Genomic DNA, 15,233 nt, shown 5'->3' on the forward strand with positions numbered 1-15,233 from the left:
AGATGTGTCCATTTTCTGAGTTGAGGATTGGTTCATGAAAGCCAGAAAATTCTTGCCAGTCACCAGGGGTTACATAAATGAACTAATTTTCTGGATCTACTCAAGTTTCAGATTGTTTTTCCTCTCCTCTCTCCAAAAATTCTGAAGGTTTCTCATCGAACTCTTTGCCTTGGTCATATTATTTCTTGAACTTCCTTTCTGGAAGGCATCCAAACCTCATGGTAACCAATGTTTAGAAGTTATCCCTTCTGCAAAGTGACTCACAGATGAAAGTGCCTTTTCTCCAGTAGAGGTATTATTAGACTAACATTTGATCCAGGACGTGAACTTTGTTGAAGATTACTGGAAGTCTGTGGAAAATTTAGTGTACTTAAGCCTTCTCCATCTTACACAAAACGGAGGTGCCCTAGTGCCTGTGATGAGAACTTTCTCGCTTCCCAGGTCTCTGTTATTCAATCTTGTTCTTGTTTTTCCTCACTGTAGAGACCAACCACAAATTTGTTGAGCTTGACTCATCATACACAATCCACCTCTCTGCCGTAATGCACCAGTGCTTCTAGAACAACCATGTCTTAGCAATATCAAACGCCATTACACACTCAATAAAGTGCCGGAAAAACACAGCAGGATGACTTCATTGTTCACTAGCAGATGGGCCCCTGTATTAGATTGCCATGTAAGTCCTATGCATGGCCCAGGTTAGAGAGCTTTTGTGCCCTCCTGCACATGTACACATGTGTTTGGCAGCAGAATGTGGATATAGATGTTGTATTCTTAATAAGGGCACTTTCTTTTTTTCATTTCTTTAAGGATTGTAGAGTCCATTTCTTTAGGGATTTGTAGGTCTCTTCCTATTTTGAACTAGTCACACTTATTTTCTTTGAAATTTTTCCCTTCCCATCCAATTCTACTAAAAAGTAACAATATGCACTAATTTCTTTTTTTTAATAGGTGTTTGAGAATGTGACTTATAATAGTATGCACAAAAGAGAGAGAAAAATCTTAAGTGTCACTAGTTACTATATTTACAGATATGATACTATGATTGTCTAAAAAGAGCCACAATTTTCCTAGTACTTAGCACATGAATGAATATACAGATTCTCAAGAAAGATTGGATGAGTAACGGAATTAATGATTTCTTAGACTCTCTGCTTTAAAGCCTATTTACATATGAGACAGCTAAATAGCCTGCCCAATTGTGGATCTGTAATGTTCCTATCAAAAGGTCATCTAGTCTATCTTGCATACCTATAAGAGCTTTGGTTCATTAACTCCCCAGATACAACTGGGATTTGGATACGTCTGACTGTTGTAAAGTTCTTGCTTATATTACAGTTCAAACCTCTGCTGTTTACAACTATTGATCTGTACTTTATGCCTGTACTTTTGATAAATGCTTAGCTTAACAATTCAAGTCAGTTACAAAAATCACTTCCTTGTCAGTGAAACAACCAAAGTGATCTGTGATATGTAGACCCAGTATTAGCATATCCTCTGGTATGCACTTAGTCTCATTTTTAAAAATTAGTGATTACTTCTTATCTATTAACTATTCAACACTTAGAATATGAAATGTCTTTTTCTTGTTCTCAAGTTTTTCTTCTGGATATTACATATCCAGTCCTCCCTTGATATCTTCAGTGGATTGATACCAAGAACACCACACAGATATCAAAATCCACAGATGAACAAGTCCGTTGTGTTACATGACATAGTATTTGTATACTTCGACTGTGTTAAAATCTTTTATCACAATAAATTTTGGAAGATTCTTATAGAGATGGTAGTATCAGACCACCTTACCTGTTTCCTGAGAAACATGCATGCAGGTCAAGAAGCAACAGTTAGAATGAGACATGGAACAACTGACTATTTTTAAATTGAGAAAACAGTGTGACAAGGTTGTACATTGTCATCCTGCTTATTTAACTTACATGCAGAGTGCATTATGCAACATGCCAGGTTGGATGAATCACAAGCTGGAATCAAGATTGCCAGGAGAAATATCAACAACCTTAGATATGTAGATGATACCACTTTAATGGCAGAAATCAAAGAAAAACTAAAGAGCTTCTTGATGAGGATGAAATAGGAGAGTGGAAAATCTGGTTTGAAACAACATTAAAAAAACTAAGATCATGGCATACAGTCATGTCACTTTATGGCAAATAGGGGAAAACTGAAAGCAGTGACAGATTTTGGGTTTCAAAATCACTGCGGATGGTGACTGCAGCCATGAAATTAAGACACTTGCTCTTTGGAAAGAAAGCTATGACAAACCTAGGCAGCATATTAAAAAGCAGAGACATCACTTTGCAAACAACGGTCTGTATAGTAAAAGCTATGGTTTTTCCAGTAGTCATGTACTGATGTGAGAGTTGGACCATAAAGAAGGCTGTGTGCTGAAGTGTTGATACCTCTGAATTGTGGTGCTGGAGGTGACTCTTGAGAGTCCCTTGGACAGCAAAGAGATCAAATCAGTCAATCCTACAGGAAATCAACCCTGAATACCCATTGGAAGGACTGATGTTGAAGCTGAAGTTCCAATAGTTTGGCCACCTGATGATGCAAAGAGCCGACTCATTGGAAAAGACCCTGATGCTGGGAAAGATTGATGGCAAAAGAAGAGGGTTGTAAAGGATGAGATGGTCAGATAGCGTGACCAACTCAATGGACATAAGTTTGAGCAAGTTCTGGGAGATAGTGAAGGACAGGGAAGCCTGGTGTGCTGCAGTCCATAAGGTTGCAAGGAGTCAGGCATGACTTAGCAACTGAACAACAAAATTTGCATATAATCTATGCACATCAACTATCTCTAGGCTAGTTATAATACCTAATACAAAGTAAATGCTATAAATATTTGCCAGCTCACTGTAAATTCAAATTTTGCTTTTTGGAACTTTCTGGAAATTGTTTGGAATATTTTTGATCTGAAATTGTCTGAATCCATGTGTGTGGAATCCAGCAATACAGAGGCAGTCTGACTGTACATATTATCATGATTTGCCTTTCTTTTGAGAAAGCTGTTTTATATATTCGACATGAAGAAGATGACTTATATATTTTGTGAGCTAATATCCCCACTATAGCATGATTGCATTTTAACTTTTCTGGATATTTTCACTGATTTTAATTTCTTTGGCAAGCTAGAAGAGGCTGCAGAATGTAGGGGTGAAAAGCTCTGATTCCATCTGCCTTGATTAGAAACTTGACTCTGCCTCTGGCTGTGTAAACTTAAGTAAGTCATTTTACTTCCCTATCCTCCTATTTTCTAATTTATAAAATGTTTAAAACCCACCAGTAGAGCCATATTGTGAGCATTAAACAATTTAAATCCCATAAAGTGCTTTTAACAGTAACTGCTCCAAACTAAGCCGTCTATAATTGCAAGCTGTTATTTAGTGTCTTGGCTAAAATCCCTTTCTGTCATCTGTCATTTATATTTCTTTCCATAATTCTATAATGTCTAGACTAGTATTACTACTAAAAACCACAAGATAACAAAATCTGAAATCTCTCTACAGTCTTTCATTAATTCACACATCATGGGTTCTTGCCTCCAAGGACAGATTGCACCTTCTTATGGGGAAGCCAGGTTTCTAGAAGATTAGAAAAGGGTCCTCTGTAATCCAAATTATCTCACCTCAGGACTAAGCCAAGATGAAGACCTCCATTAAAATGCTCCCTGAAATAAGTTACAAAACTTCCATTTTTGGAGCATTAACTATGTGTTGAGTAGCAGAGTGTTACTCTACATTCTTTCCATGGGCTAACTAATTTTAACCTTAACCCTATGAATTACCTGTTAGTATTGTATGTACCTAATGTATGAACTCTGCTGTATGAAATTTGTGGGGTAAAGACGAGCATATCCCAATTAGACCATGCCAGTCCTTTACTGACCTTATCTTATTTATCTCCCAAAAAGGAATAAGAGCAGAACACAACTGTGTACCCTGATCTAAGCCTTAAAATCACAATGTGACTGATAATGTCATACTCTGTGTGATCAGATAACAAGAATAACAAGAAGCACTAACAAACTATGTAGCTATCAAAGTTTCACAAACCAATTTAGCAATCTGGGTGAAGTGAATATAGATTTGCCTGGGGCATTGCTGTTTATGGCAAGCAAAATGGTAGAATTATGTTTAAAAGAATGCACAGCATTCTGAGCCCCCTTCTAGCTGGTATGTCCCCCTTCACTTATCCTATTACTTCTCCAGCTCTGATGGGTAACTCACCCCTATGTGGATAAGAGCTTTGGGAGTCTCTGAAGTAGGTGAAACAAGATACCAAAGCCAAAGACAGGTCACTTTTCTCTTCTCTTTGTTATTGTTTTAAATCCTTTTCTGTCATTTCCTGCAAAGAGAAAACTCCTTCGTTTAGTCAGTCTGATTATACTGCATGTAAAAATGCTATTTATATCTCTGATTAGAAAACATGCTTTCGAATGAGAGGATTTAACATAGATCAGTCCATTCTAAAGGAGATCAGTTCTGGGTGTTCATTGGAAGGACTGACGCTGAAGCTGAAACTCCAGTACTTTGGCCACCTCATGTGAAGAGTTGACTCATTGGAAAAGACCCTGATGCTGGGAGGGATTGGGGGCAGGAGGAGAAGGGGACGACAGAGGATGAGATGGCTGGATGGCATCACTGACTTGATGGGCATGAATCTGAGTGAACTCCGGGAGTTGGTGATGGACAGGGAGGCCTGGCGTGCTGCGATTCATGGGGTCACAAGAGTCGGACACGACTGAGAGACTGACTGAACTGAACTGAGTGGTACCGATAAAAGTGCCAGAGTCTGAAGTTAGATTGCCTAGACCTCAGTTCTCTTCCTTGCTAGTGTGTGATCCTGGGTGTTATGTATGTGCACACACACACATTTTTTAGTCTATATATCTATGTATTCATCTATCTATCTTGTTATTGTTGTTAAGTTGCTCAGTCATGCCTGACTCTTTGAGGCCCCATAAACTGCAACACTCCAGGATGCCCTGTACTTCACTATCTCCAGGAGTTTGCTCAAACTCATGTCCAATGAGTCAGTGATGCCATCCAACCATTTCATCCTCATCCATCTTTTAATTTTGTGGCTGCAGTCATCATCCACAGTGATTCTGGAGCCCAAGAAAATAAAGTCTGTCACTGTTTCTACTTTTCCCCCTTTTATTTTCCATGAAGTGATGGGACCAGATACAAAGATCTTAGTTTTTTTTAATGCTGAGTTTTTAACCAGCTTTTTCACTCTCTTCTTGCACTTTCATTAAGAAGCTCTTTAGTTCCTCTTCAATTTCTGCCGTTAAAGTGGTATTATCTGCATATCTAAGGTTGTTGATATTTCTCCCGGCAATATTAATTCCAGCTGTGAGTCATCCAGCCTACCTTTCGCATGATGCATTTAAGTTAAATAAGCAGGGTGACAATATACAGTCTTGACAAACTCCTTTCCCAGTTTCAAACTATATCTATCTATCATCTATCATCAACTATTCATTTTAAACTCTGTGAATCAGTTTCCTTCTCCATATAACCATATGGTTGCTTTAATCAGTAAATTAACTTATGCAAAGCATTCACACAATTGCCCAAATAAACTTTTGCTATTATTATTTTTACCACCATTATTTTTGTTTCATTACTACTTACAGTAAACCAAATGATGAATTATGGTTTCTGATTATGTAATGCAAACCTTATATATAAGTTCTTTATTTCATGAATTCCTTCTTAACTCAAATAACCCAATAGATAATGTGACTCTATGTTCCTATCCAGAATTCTTTGCAATCAAACACCCAACTCTTCTCATCTGTAGGTCTTTGCAAATTTCACTCTGCATATACTCTTTGTCTAGTTATTCCTGAGTTAAAGCCTCCTTAAACATGTGGTTTTCCTTCATCTATCCATGAAGTTTTCATTGTTTTGCCACAGTTCAGTCACTCAGTCCTATCTGACTCTTTGGGGCCCCATGAATCACAGCACACCAGGCCTCCCTGTCCATCACCAGCTCCCAGAGTTTACTCAAACTCATGTCCATCAAGTCAGTAATGCCAACCAGCCATCTCATCCTCTGTCGTCCCCTTCTCCTCCTGCCCCCAATCCCTCCCAGCATCAGGGTCTTTTCCAATGAGTCAACTCTTCACATGAGGTGGCCAAAGTACTGGAGTTTCAGCTTCAGCATCAGTCCTTCCAATGAACACCCAGAACTGATCTCCTTTAGAATGGACTGGCTGGATCTCCTTGCAGTCCAAGGGACTCTCAAGAGTCTTTTCAAACACCATAGTTCAAAAGCATCAATTTTTCGGCGCTTAGCTTTTTTCACAGTCCAACTCTCACATCCATACATGACCGCTGGAAAAACCATAGCCTTGACCAGATGGACCTTTGTTGGCAAAGTAATGTCTCTGCTTTTTAATATGCTATCTAGGTTGGTCATAACTTTCCTTCTAAGGAGTAAGTGTCTTTTAATTTCATGGCTGCAATCACCATCTGCAGTGATTTGGGAGTCCAAAAAAATAAAGTCTGCCACTGTTTCCACTGTTTCCCCATCTATTTCCCATGAGGTGATGGGACCAGATGCCATGATCTTAATTTTCTGAATGTTGAGCTTTAAGCCAACTTTTTCACTCTCCTCTTTCACTTTCATCAAGAAGCTTTTTAGTTGCCACAAGTCCCTCCAACTATTAGAACAACCACTTGACCAAGTTAAAGAGGTCTCATACAGGTAATATTGTATGACAGGAACTGTTATTGCTTTTGTAAAAACTTCATCTTTATCTACACACAGAATATTAGAATTATGCTGTATATAGTTTTATAACCCTATAAAGGAAAAATATTCTTAATATTATATAGTGAGTATTCTCACTATAAAATCATATATATATATATATGATTTTATTTTTGAGGATGTAATTTTGATTAGATATGTAATAAAATATATAAAGTATATTCTTGTCCTGCCACATGAATCTCATAATACTTTGACAAATTTTCTATTTTGATACTTAAGTTGACCACAATTTTTCTTTGTTGTTAATAATGAAGTAGATAACTTTGCATATGATTCCTTTTGGCTCAACTTATCAAAGCATATACAGTGTTTTATGGCTCTTAATCTATTATAGCATAATCATTAAAATATGTACTTAATAAATATTTGTTTTTCTTATTTTTGCCCTGCTTTCTCCTTGCATATATATTCTGGCTTTTGGAAGATGCAAAATTTTGGGTCTTAATTGTAAACTAGCAAATTATTCCTACAACAGGTTAAAAAAAATCTTCCAAAGGCCGTCTTAAGGGTATTTTGCAAATTATTTTGATATCTCACTCCATTTGCTATAAATTATCTGAAGCTAGGGTTTAAGGAAAAAGACTAAATTTAATTAAGAGAGGTAATTCTCATAATATTACATGATATATTGAAATAAGTTACTTCTTTTACTAGGTAATTCTAATCTGTTGAAGGCACCCCTTAACTTTAAATAGATTAGTCTTTCATTATAGGCATTCAGTTTAGGATGTTCTTCTCTTGTTTGACGTGTTTTGAGGTATCTTTTGTCTTGTTTCAGGCTAGATTCTGGGAAAATCATCATGTATCACGTATCATCTAGCATCATCACGTACATATAGGGGAAACCTCAAATGAATTTTAACTACCCATTTCAGGTCCATAACAAAACAGTACAACCACCCGTTATCTGAGCAGCAATTAAACCCACTTGACCTTACTGCATATGCTTCCTGTATCCCATGAAACAAACTCTTGGAGAACACTGCATTTCCAAAAATCTTCCCATGTTTAAAATTTAGGTGCTAAACATAAACAATCCACCTTCAATGTGGGAGACCTGGGTTCAATCCCTGGGTGGGGAAGATCCCCTTGAGAAGGAAATGGCAACCCTCTTCTATCCATGGGATTCTTCTTGCCTGGAGAATCCCATGAACAGAAGGGTCTGGTTGGCTACAGTCCATGGCTCACAAAGAGTCAGACACAACTGAGCAACTGACACTTTCACTTTCAAACATACACAGTCAATGAAAACACAGAAATCATAGTTCTCATCCCAGTTGCCCCCTGCAAAAGTATCTCCTTGCCAGATGTCCAATGTATTAATGATGATTGCAGTGACTTTTCAGACTCCTTTCCTCTTCTGCTTTTCTTCACTCTTACAGGCTTTCTTTTCATTGCTCTTAGTTGCTTTCATGACATTTTGAATCAGGCTTTGAAAGGTTAAGAGATGAGTCACCCTTAATTTTCCTTCTGCCTTTCTCTGTATGAAATTACTTGTGGAGTGACCTGAAGGAGGAGAAATAAAAGGGTGATAGTCAGGTTGTCTTCTTGCTTTTGTTTAAGTACTATCAACTTTGGTTGTTACTATCCCAAGCCTGAGAAAACAGGATCTTTCCCTGAGACACAATGATTTTCCCTTCCGCTGTCTGGAAGCCACAAAACCCACACCCATTTCCTCTCCAGGCACAATCATCTCATTTTCAAACCTCATATTCCTCTGGGAAATGGTAAATAAGATTTTTGAAAATTCTATACTCTCAGGTTTAAATTTCAGTTGATGGCCAATGACGTCTTTTTTTTCTTTAGCTTTTCTTTCACCCACAACAGGTGAAGCACTTTTTATACCTCTTAACCACATGTAAAACATCTACTTGTCCTCTCTTTCACCCCAAGAGCTGCTTTATATATTATTTAAAGTTTTCTTTAAAACAATATACTTGAAATCAAAATTTTATCAATATAGTTTTCTCAGAGAAGTGTTTTGCAATGTGCCACCCAAGACGGATGGGTCATGCTGGAGACATCTGATGGAATGTGGTCCACTGGAGAAAGGAATGGCAAACCACTCCAGTATTCCTGCCTTGAGAACCCCATGAATGGTATGAAAAGGCAAAAACATAGGACACTGAAAGATGAACTCCCCAGGTCGGCAGGTGCCCAATATGCTATTGGAGATCGGTAGAGAAATAACTTCAGAAAGAATGAAAGGATGGAGCCAAAGCAAAAACAACACCCAGTTGTGGATGTGACTGGTGATGGAAGCAAGGTCTAATGCTGTAAACAGCAATATTGCATAGGAACCTGGAATGTTAGGTCCATGAATCAAGGCAAATTGGAAGTGGTCAAACAGGAGATGGCAAGAGTGAATGTTGACATTTTAGGAACCAGCGAACTAAAATGGACTGGAATGCATGAATTTAACTCAGGTGACTATTATATCTACTACTGTGGGCAGGAATCCCTTAGAAGAAATGGAGTAGCCATCATAGTAAACAAAAGAGTCTGAAATGCAGCACTTGGATGCAATCTCAAAAACGACAGAATGATCTCTGTTCATTTCCAAGGCAAACCATTCAATATCATGGTAATCCAGGTTTATGACCTGACCAGTAATGCTGAAGAAGCTGAAGTTGAATGGTTCTATGAAGACCTACAAGACCTTCTAGAACTAACACCTCAAAAAGATGTCCTTTTCGTTATAGGGCACTGGAATGTAAAAGTAGTAAGTCAAGAAATACCTGGAGTAACAGGCAAATTTGGCCTTGGAGTACAGAATGAAGCAGGGCAAAGGCAATAGAGTTTTGCCAAGAGAACACACTGGTCATAGCAAACACCCTCTTCCAACAACACAAGAGAAGACTCTACACGTGGACATCACCAGATGGCCAACACCAAAATCAGATTGATTATATTCTTTGCATCCAAAGCTGGAGAAGCTCTATACAGTCAGCAAAAACAAGACTGAGAGCAGACTATGGTTCAAATGATGAACTCCTTATTGCCAAATTCAGACTTAAATTGAAGAATTGGGGAAAATCATTAAACCATTCAGGTATGACCTAAATCAAATCCCTTATGATTTTACAGTGGAAGTGAGGAATAGATTTAAAGGACTAAAACTGATAGACAGAGTGCTTGATGAACCATGGATGGAGGTTCGTGACATTGTACAGAAGACAGGGGCCAAGACCATCCCCAAGAAAATGAAATGCAAAAAAGCAAAATGGCCATCTGAGGAGGCCTTACAAATAGCTGTGAAATGAAGAGAAGCCAAAAGCAAAGGAGAAAAGGAAAGATATACCCATTTGAATGTAGAGTTCCAAAGAACACCAAGGAGAGCTAATAAAGCCTTCCTCAGGGATCAATGCAAAGAAATAGAGGAAAACAGTAGAATGGGAAAGACTAGAGACCTCTTCAAGAAAATTAGAGATACCAAGGGGACATTTCATGCAAAGATGGGCTCAATAAAGGATAGAAATTGTATGGACATGACAGAAGCAGAAGATAGTAAAGAGTTGACAAGAATACAGAGAGAACTATACACAAAAGATCTTCATGACCCAGATAATCATGATGGTGTGATCACTCAGCTAGAGCCAGACATCCTGGAATGTGAAGTCAGGTGGGCCTTAGGAAGCATCACTATGAACTCCACTATGAGTGGAGGTGACGGGATTCGAGTTGAGCTATTTTAAATCCTGAAAGATGATGCTGTGAAAGTGCTGCACTCAATATGCCAGCAAATTGGGAAAACTAAGCAGTGGCCACAGGACTGGAAAAGGCCAGTTTTCATTCCAATTCCAACAAAGTGAAGTGAAGTGAAGTCGCCCAGTCATGTCCAACTCTTTGTGACTCCAAGGACTGTAGCCTACCAGGCTTCTCCATCCATGGGATTTTCCAGGCAAAGGTACTGGAGTGGGTTGCCATTTCCTTCTCCAGGGGATCTTCCTGACCCAGGAACCAAACTTGGGTCTCCTGCATTGCAGGCAGATGCTTTACCCTCTGAACCAAAGAAAGGAAATGCCAAAGATTGCTCAACCTAATGCACAATTGCACTCATCTCACACGCTAGTAAAGTAATGCTCAAAATTCTCCAAGGCAGACTTCAGCAATACGTGAACCATGAACTTCCAGATGTTCAAGCTGGTTTTAGAAAAGGCAGAGGAACCAGAGATCAAATTGCCAACATCTGCCTGATCATCGAAAAAGCAAGAGAGTTCCAGAAAAACATCTATTTCTGCTTTATTGAGTATGTCAAAGCATTTGACTGTGAGGATCACAATAAACTGTGGAAAATTCTGAAAGATATGGGAATACCAGGCCAACTGACCTGCCTCTTGAGAAACCTGTATGCAGGTTAGGAAGCAACAGTTAGAACTGGACATGGAACAACAGACTGATTCCAATTAGGAAAAGGAGTACATCAAGGTTGTATTGTCACCCTGCTTATTTAACTTATATGCAGAGTACATCATGAGAAATGCTGGGATGGAGGAAGCACAAGCTGGAATCAAGATTGCCTGGGAGAAATATCAGTAACCTCAGATATGCAGATGATACCACCCTTATGGCAGAAAGTGAAGAAGAACTAAAGAGCCTCTTGATGAAAGTGAAAGAGGAGAGTGAAAAAGTTGGCTTGAAGCTCAACATTCAGAAAACTAAGATCATGGCATCTGGTCCCATCACTTCATGACAAATAGACAAAGAAACAGTGGAAACAGTGGCTGACTTGATTATTTTGGGCTTCAAAATCACTGCAGATGGTGATTGCAGCCATGAAATTAAAAGATGCTCACTCCTTGGAAGGAAAGTTATGACCAAACTAGATAGCATACTAAAAAGCAGAGACATTACTTTGCCAACAAAGGTTCATCTAGGCAAGGCTATGGTTTTTCCAGTAGTCATGTATGGATGTAATACTTGAACTCCAAAGAAAGCTGAACACTGAAGTATTGTTGCTTCTGCACTGTGGTGTTGGAAAAGACTTGAGAGTCCCTTGGACTGCAAAGAGATCCAACCAATCCATCCTAAAGGAGATCAGTTCTGGGTTTCCATTGGAAGGACTGATGTTGAAGCTGAAACTCCAACACTTTGGCCACCTCATGCGAAGAGCTGACTTATTTGAAAAGACCCTGATGCTGGTAGGGATTGCGGGCAGGAGGAGAAGGGGATGACAGAGGATGAGATGGTTGGATGGCATCACTGACTCAATGGATGTGAGTTTGGGTAGGCTCCGGGAGTTGCTGATGGACAGGGAGGACTGGCGTGCTGCGGTTCATGAGGTCACAAAGAGTCGGACACGACTGAACGACTGAACTGAACAGACTGAATGTTTGTTACTCTCCCAAACTTATACATTGGGATATTAAACTCAAATGTGATTGTGTTGGGAATGGGGGCACACCCCTCCTGAATGGGATTCATTCCCTTCTAAAATAGGCCCCAGGGGGATCACATACCCCTTCTGCTGTGTGAGTACACAGCCAGCTGAGGACTGTTTATACCCCAGGAAACGGGGTCTCATCAGGTACCAAATTTGTCAGAACTTTGACCTTGGACTTGCCAACCTCCAGAAATGCAAAAATTAAATTCTAATGTCTGCCCGTCTTTTGCATTTTTGTTACAGCATCCCAGAGAGATCAAAACACAGTGTATGGCAGGCTTCAAGCTATGGAAAAATAACCTGTATCCCAAGTAATAAAGGTGATACCATTCTGCTTATAGTATTAGGTTGTACTTAGTAGGAACCTACTGTGCTCTTCAAATTTCTGTTATTTCAATTTATTTACTTTCTTAATTTCACCTACTTTTTTCGATAATACTGTGTTGTTCTAATGCACTGTCGTGGCAACAAAGAAAACAGGGAGAGCTCAGAGTAACTTTCAAAGTAGCATCAAAAAATACTAGATGTCAAGTTTCTAGAATTTAAAACTTTATTCTCAACTTCTACATCATTTCTCTCTTAAGTAGATTAAGATGCAACTGGTTTCTAGCAGAACGATGAGCAGGGCTGGTTATGGAATGACATAAATGTGTGATGTGAAACTCATCCATGCTCAGGCAGTGGATTGTTTATCACACATATGGATCAAGAGGGGTAATATTGTAAGTACTTGTGACTCTTCACATTAGACTGTTTAACAAGTTGTGATATTTTTCTTGAACATGTGTCTATTCTCAGTAAAATAGGGCTGAGACAGTGAGGCTGTCATTTAATTAAGTTGGTCAGTGTAGAGATTCTAGCCCAGTGGTTCTAGTTTCCCAATGGTTGTGCCAACATTTGATGTGTTTATTGATGAAATTAAAAAGGAAATGTTTATTTCTTCATTTCTGTTTTGACCTTGGCTTTATAATATGAGGTTCTTATAGCAATTGGAATAATTTCAATTCAAGGATTTTTACTTACCTTCCCAGTATTATTTTTCACCACTTATCTAACCCAACTATGTTCTCCTCTTACCAATTACTTGAAAGTCTGTCCACACACATGGGTTTTGGTATGTTCTGTTTGGATAAAAAAATCAGTATTTCTGAAAGTACACCCTTCCCCTGTTTATTTTTACAGAATCTCTTCTCACTGAGAAGGTGAGAACAACAATCCATTATTTGAAATAGATAATATTCGAGGCCACAGTGCTGCAGATTCATTTCAAATAGGCTTTGATACCTGAGTTTGGAAATAATCCATTGGCTTTTCTTTCCTACTGGAGCCCTGTTTGTTGGCCAATGCAAACAGTTGTCACTGTTGTCAATTCAGTTTTAATTTGTTCAGGCAACTGAATTTTTGGTATTCCTATGAGAGATCAATTTCTGTGTTCTGTGACTGTGATTTACCTGGAAAAAAAATTTTCATCCTGTATGTATGTGTTCTATATGCACAAATCACCCTTTTAAACTTCATTCTCTTTGTGATATTTATATGTGATGTGCTTCATATGATTTAGATGGTTTTCCCTTTCTTCTTCCTTACTGGCTCATAGACTATAGCTTATAGACACCTAGCTATAGACAAACTATGTATGTTTCTCTACTTGAAAGTCAATTTCTAAAGATATTTACTTTGACTGAGTTCTCTGTGATTTAAGAACATATTTCTATAAGAAATTGCTCTTTCTTTTAATTGAAATACTCCATATTGACAATAGACCCCAAGTTTGCCTTGGTTTGCTGTAGTAAGGAACCCACTATCATGTAGATTTTATTTTACCCTTCAGTAGATACATAACTTATTTTCTTCCACTTTCATGGAATTCAAAATCCTTGAGGAACCCAGTGAGCAGCTTAGCCAGTGGTAAAAATTTGGATGTAGGAATGAACAAAATGCATTAACGATGAATATAAACTTTAGCTTTTAAAACCACTTATTTTCTTTTGAAAATAAACATTTTGATCAAATAATATTGTAATCTAGATAATTATTAGCTCAAGGTAGAGAGTCTTATTATTCAATTGTATTTTTCCTATGGAATAGATTCTAAACTCAATGTTTAAGAGTTAAAAATTAACCAAAAATTTCAATTAAAAGTGCCAAATATTATCATCAAAGTATGAACACAGTTAATGATGAGGAAGTGGTATAAAATTACTTGGTACAGGTTTGCTAGAATGCACTGATTGCATCTATTGTATGATGGCTATACAGTGCAATCAACACTCTTGAATGACATTCAACCAAGAATACATAGTGGAATTGGTACAAGTTAAATAGCCATATTATATTACATAACTACACTTATTTTGTAACTCACATAGTGATTAACACAGGCAGAAAAATTTTAAAGCCAGTCCACAAGTGAGCACACTCCCTTTGTTGTTGTTGTTGTTCAGTCTCTAAGTCATGTCCAACTCTTTGCGACCCCAGGACTATAGCTTACCAGGCTCCTCTGTCCACGGAGTTCTCCAGGCAAGAATACTGGAGTGGGTTGCCATTTCCTGCTCCTGGGCATCTTCTTGGACCAGGGATCAAACCCACATCTCCTGCAATGGCAAGGGGATTCTTTACCACTAAGCCATAAGGGAAGCCCTATACATTCCCCTTCTCACTGTGTTAATTTACTTTAATAACGAATCAAGATGGATTCTCTGTTGATCTTGGTTTTTGAGCGACTACAATGTGAAAGATCTCCCAGCTAACCTATGCTGGTCATTTAGCATGAGTGGACATAAACTTTGTGTTAAGCCACTGAAACTTGAGGGTTATTTATTATTTCGGCATCACATGGTATATCCTGATTGAGACAATGTTATTTTAAACATTTTCTTTCTCCTCAGACTTTCAAAACTTCCACTCTGCTTCCTCAGCTCAGGAGAGAACCTGCTTCATATTTTACTAAAAAAGTAGTCCTTTGGTAATTGCATCTTTGTACTTCCACCTATGCTATGCTACAAGCCCATTTCCAGAAGTACTATGTTCTATTTTAAGAACTATG

The sequence above is a fragment of the Odocoileus virginianus genome, chromosome 21, assembly GCF_023699985.2.
Source record: "Odocoileus virginianus isolate 20LAN1187 ecotype Illinois chromosome 21, Ovbor_1.2, whole genome shotgun sequence".
Classification (NCBI taxonomy): Eukaryota; Metazoa; Chordata; class Mammalia; order Artiodactyla; family Cervidae; genus Odocoileus; species Odocoileus virginianus.